A 6,000-nucleotide genomic window follows, 5' to 3' on the forward strand; every position below is an offset into this window, starting at 1 on the left:
ATTAAATCGCGTCGCATTATAAATAGTCTAGTAAATGTTTTCGCACCGACATACTTTAAAACAGTGTGGTGGGATAAGTTTTTTGATGAGATAGAGGAGGCGTATGAGGTTCACTCAGCTTTTTTTAAATTTACATTGCGATACATACAAACGACTTAACCTATAACAGGTTAGGAACTAAAACCTAATGAGTTATTAGTAAGGACTAGTACTTCTGTTTTATTTTGTATACTAAGTTTTTAAAACAATACCAATAAATTACATCAAAACGAAGAGTATATATCAATGGCTGTGTATTGGTGTGTGTGAGGTGTGAGTTAAGGAACTCGTTGTAATATTTATATATAATCTTTCTATTTCATTGTAGCTGAGTCCAGTAAGTCTAATCTGTCAGTATTTTTACAGTTATTGTAATTTAACGTGTAGAAATTTCATAACTTGTTTAATTTGTTTTACATGTACGCAGATTGAACTGTAAATTGTTTTAATGGGTGGCAAAACAGCAGGAGGCCCATCTGATCGAGTGTGACTATCACTGCCCTAAGTGACTATAACTCCAATCCCAACTGCAAGGCGCCTTTCAAAGAACGAATGCGGCAGGAGTGTGACATTTACAGACTTAATTTTGCTTAGTAGAAAACAATACATTGTATATTGCTGTCAATGTATAAGTGCACTTTCAAAATGTAAGTGTTCGAAAATAACTTTTTCGAAAATCTAAGATATACTATTACTTGTAATTTCGTCAGGTTACGACATCGTCGTCGCCTCGACGTTTTTTTGAACATTTCTCAATGTAATTCTAATTTCGAATTCACTTTTGATATTCCATAATATTTAAGTATGAATAATTAATTAATTCAACATGTATTTCTATTATAAAGTTAATCAATGTAACTAAATGTTCCGTTTAGATTAAGCTGAAGTCACATCAACGTAATTAATTATTATCTTACATCTGTAGCTTAAGTAATTGTATATCAGTTGTATTATATTATTGGGACGCTGATTGAACATTGATGGGTATGTTATATGTTGCACGTTGTTTACATGTTACTCAACATGTGTAATCGATTTATTCTACTGTTGTGTATAGTTTTATAATAAATTTTACTATTCCTAACATATTTTATTGTTTGTTGTGTATAATCAAATCATTTTTTGTAAAACTAAGTTCCTACTTAAAAAGTATGTAATAATAATGTTCCTACTTGAAACTGCCAACGGTTTGTTTTTGTGTCCAATTGTGTTCGAGGCGTTTCTATTCGATATCGATCCAGACAAGCCTAGCGCCTAAGTTAGCTCAATGGGTCGTTAGAAGTAAATCCTGTTATAATATGGAAAAAAGTTTAAAATTTCACAGGATTGGCACTGATTTCCGACAGTTATTTAACTCTTTTAAAACCATTTAATATATTATTCACTTTTCCACTTTAAAGATTTAGATTTTTTTAAAAAGGAAGTATGTCTTTTTTTATGTAAGTATTTACAGAAGATTAAATAAAATTATAACTCAATCTATTATATTTTGTCTTTCTTAATTGTGAACAAATTTTAATAATTATATCTGTTCACATTGTTTTCCGTTCCGATTTAGCATTTGTGCAAAATCACGGTTAATGTTATCGTCACGCGTCATGAAAGGAAACGCATCCACACTCACACTGTGAAAGCAGAAGCGTGGGAATTATTTAAAATGATAAATTTAGTAATAAATCTATTATTTGTAGCCAGGGATTTTGTAACAGCTGTAGTGTAATCTTATAATATTATTTATGATATTCGAACGCTCAAAAACATTAAACTTTAGGAAAGACCGACTGCAGGTGTATATAAACATATTTTTTACGTTGACGTCACGAATAGACTTGGCGTGTATTTATACCACCAGTTTGAAGTCAGCTTTATATTTAGTACGAAAAAAAAAAAGAAAAACGTAAATATATTTTATTTTTTGATAGTCAAGTCTATAAGTTTTTTTTTGATATTCTCAATAACAATCATTTCAGCGTCATCTGTATTTTAATATATGTCAGTATTTATATGACTTTATATATTTTGTTAAGGATTTCTTCAAGGTATCTTATCCATGAAACAAAAGATACTATGAAACAAGATATAAATCTTAAGCGTATAAAGCGCTCTGTGCTTTGTATTCCATGTTATTTGTGAGCTCCTTGTATTTGTTTCAAAGTTTCGAATACACGCTGAACTATTTATCCAATTAAAATTTTACATCAACTATACAATACATTAATTTAAGAAGAAAGATATTAGGACAAAATAATAAAATGATTTGCAGCTGAGTCTCACTTCAGTAGTCTACACGTCGGTATTAATAAATGAGCAGGTATTTTTTTTTTGTAATTGCCTAGCTGAAAAAAATTGCGAAATTTATACCAAAATATGCAGCGCCTTTCGGTGGAGGTTTTAGTGTATAACACCTAGGAACACAACATCTGCTGACGGTTTTGTTTGTAGTGAAATATAATAATAAACATAGTCTATTAAGTTTAGAGTGATTTTGTCGTCCTGATTGATTTCGGTTACAGCATTCAATCTCAAAGGCGACCAGCCAATTACGCAGGACATATTCTAGTGTACTAGTGTGTGTGACACACAGATGCACTCTCTATTCCATCAATCTCATAATCGGATGGCGGCAAATCCACGATCGGAAAGTCAGTAATACTTGCCTGAATTTTAAACTATAATCTTCCGTTAAAATTCACAGCATACCATAGCAGTCGAAAATTTGTATACGAAATATTTGCGAAATATTGTTTAATTAATATCAAACCTGTGTCATAAGATGTTCGAAACTTCGTCACTGTACAGAACAAGCTATTAAAATCTAAATAGGCTGTGAAACTTGTTAATACGTAGATTAATCTACTGGGCACAGTTACGTGTTACAATGAACTTCCCAAATTGAGATTGTCGAACGATAAACGTCTATTAGTAACTTTAATACGTTTAAATAAAGTCTGCGCTTGAATGAATTTGTTCTATTTTAATAAAAATATTCATTACGAAAATGTAATCGAATAAAAAAAATCTAAATAATATTTCGTGACGGTTTTCATTTCACATCCGAAAAACTGGGTTAATTAATTTAAAATAATTCTGAAAATTATGATTGAAAAGTACTACATTGGCGCATCTTACATTAGCGTATCTTACTTTCCACTGACGACATCAATATAAATGAAGTCGATCAACGAGAACTAATACGTGCTGCTTTTTACAATACGTGGTGGTAGGACTTTGTTCAAGCCCGTCTGGTTAAGTACCACCCACTCATAATAAATTCTGTAGATCATGAGTGAGTATAATCTCAGTTCTTAAGATAAAGTTAAATTTTTATTCGGCGTCAATGTCTATAGTTAATGGTGACCATTGACCATCAGATGGCCCATTTGTTCGTCCGGCTTCCAATACCATAGAAAATCCATTGCAATGTACAAACGGATACTTTTCGATTCAGACTTGTACGAGGCCATTGATTGGTTTCATCAAAGAGGATAGCGATGTATGAACTCTGTGAATATTTCAATTAGCTAACGGCTTAACGATACAGCCCTATGACAGCCAGACATACATCATGAGCTTCGTAGCAGGGTTTTCCTTGGATAAGGTCTAAAAAGATAAAAAATATGTTATGTTAATGGTACATAAAGTATGATCATTCATCAAACCATAAACATGGAAACGTTTTAAACAATTTTTGAATTGAATATGACTAAAGGAGTTTATTAGGCCTTTGTGCAAGTCGGTCTGGATAAGTACCACACCCTCTTCCGATATTCCTTCACCAAACAGAATTTTTTAGTATTTTTGTGTTGCAGTTGAAGGCATAAGTGAGCCAGTGTAATAAGGGAAAATTCTTAACACCTTAGTTCTCAAGGTCGGTGGCACTTTTTGGATGTAACGTGATTAATATTTAGTGGCAATATCTATGGGGTGGATACCACTTATCATCAGGTGACCTATTTGCCCTTCTACCCACCATATACCTTACATATATTATAAAAAAGCTCGAAATTTATCGAGTTTATATTATGTTTTGATAACCCTTTTTAATATAAGTAAGATTATAGCGAAATAAAAAACAAAAGTATTACTGTATATGTCTTGCTGATAATATTTTAGACGTCGAAAAATTTTTACAATATAGAAAATGTAGCTGACCAGTATAAGAAAATATTCAACAAATATTAAAACGGTTTCATAAAACACCGGATGATGTTTAAGCAAACAAAAATTCAGCAATTACGAATGAGACATCCAGTGAGTCTTAGTATGCGAGTGGAATTTTTTTCATATTGCAATGAAATAATAAAGTCAAAATGAAAATTAAATACAAACAGCGCCGTTATTATTTATGTCTCAATGTTCAAGAATTATTTAGACGAGCGTGGTAGCGCGTAATGGAATGCAAATCGAGCAAATATTTGCTCGAGGGAATTTATTTTGGGTACCGTATGTTGAAAACTGCTCATGTTTAATTTTACTTCTTTATATTATTTCTAACCGCCAATTTTAAACAAGAGGAGAAAAACTAATATTCTATATTTAAACTAGATATTCTAGGTCTCATATGATTATCTGGGCTTAGAATTCATGGACTCAGTGGCAGTAAGTTGGCCTGATCTAATCTCTTTCGGATCGTTTCAGGTTACCCCATTGATAACGGATTGAATCGGAATAGTAGAGTAGGAGAGTCGATGATAACGGTAATCAATGAATTAATTAAAAAAATAAATTAAAATCAATTTGTATTCTTAGTCAAGTAAAAAGTGTTAGTAGTTTTTTTTTAAATTGTCCTTAATAATAAGAACTCGCTTGGAGGCGATCTTTACATTCACAAGTTATGCGTGCGTTCGTATCGAAACAAAATCAATTTCAAATTTTTATATATTGAAATAGGCTCATAAATTCATTAGTAGACGCATTTGATGTTAAAAGTTAATTAATGTAAAGCTAGCACCGATTTGGAGAGTAGATTCTACCGAGAAAAACCGGCAACGAACTCAGTATTTGGTCTTTTCCACCATTTTAATTGCCGAGTATGTTAGTCAAGTATTATAAATTCTTTATACATCCGGCTGGTAATAAATAAATATTTAGTTCACGCTTTTTATCTTAAGTATAGTATTGTATTAAGTCTTATTTAGTAGAAAAAAAATTTAACATGATTATTATATATTTTTAATACATTAAATGACGATTTTTGATGCTTCATTGAAAAACTATTAAATATACAAAACTTATACGAAAATAGATAGTGCGTTTCGCAGAAAGTTTTAATATAATTATAATATTACCATATAATTAGTTGTACTTCGCAGTTTAACCGATGATTACGGGTTCAAACCCAGGCAAGCACCACTGAATTTTGATGTACTTAATTTGTGTTTATAATTCATCTCGTGCTCGGCGGTGAAGGAAAACATCTTGAGGAAACCTGCATGTGTCTAATTTCAGCGAAAATTCTGCCACATGTGTATCCACCGAACCGCATTGGAGCAGCGTGGTGGAATATGCTCCAAACCTTCTCAAAGGGAGAGGAGGCCTTAGCCCAGTAGTGGGAAATTTACAGGCTGTTAATGTAATGTAATTTAAAAACTTCGCAGTTTCCACTTGAAGTTTATACTGTTGCGACAAGAGCTCATATCTTGTACTAGATAATAGACATAAAGCCTTCGTTGAGGCAGAACATCAAAAAAAAATCTCAGCCATTATTTAGATTAATATTCAAATTTATAAGAGTAAAAAAGTATGTTATATTGGTTAATGAAATTTTAGATTCGCGCTTAACTCTCTTTCAAGAGCGACAAGTATTCCCGCGTGTTTTTTTTATCTATTTATTTGTTTAATGCGGTTGGAATCCACTCGAGACTTCACGAGTGAACGATACAGCTAACTGATTCTGTTTTAATGGAATGCGATACTTTGAAAAAACAATTTGAAGTTAATAGACTTTATATTGAAACATGT

Source organism: Vanessa tameamea, chromosome 24 (assembly GCF_037043105.1).
Source record: "Vanessa tameamea isolate UH-Manoa-2023 chromosome 24, ilVanTame1 primary haplotype, whole genome shotgun sequence".
In the NCBI taxonomy this organism is placed as follows: Eukaryota; Metazoa; Arthropoda; class Insecta; order Lepidoptera; family Nymphalidae; genus Vanessa; species Vanessa tameamea.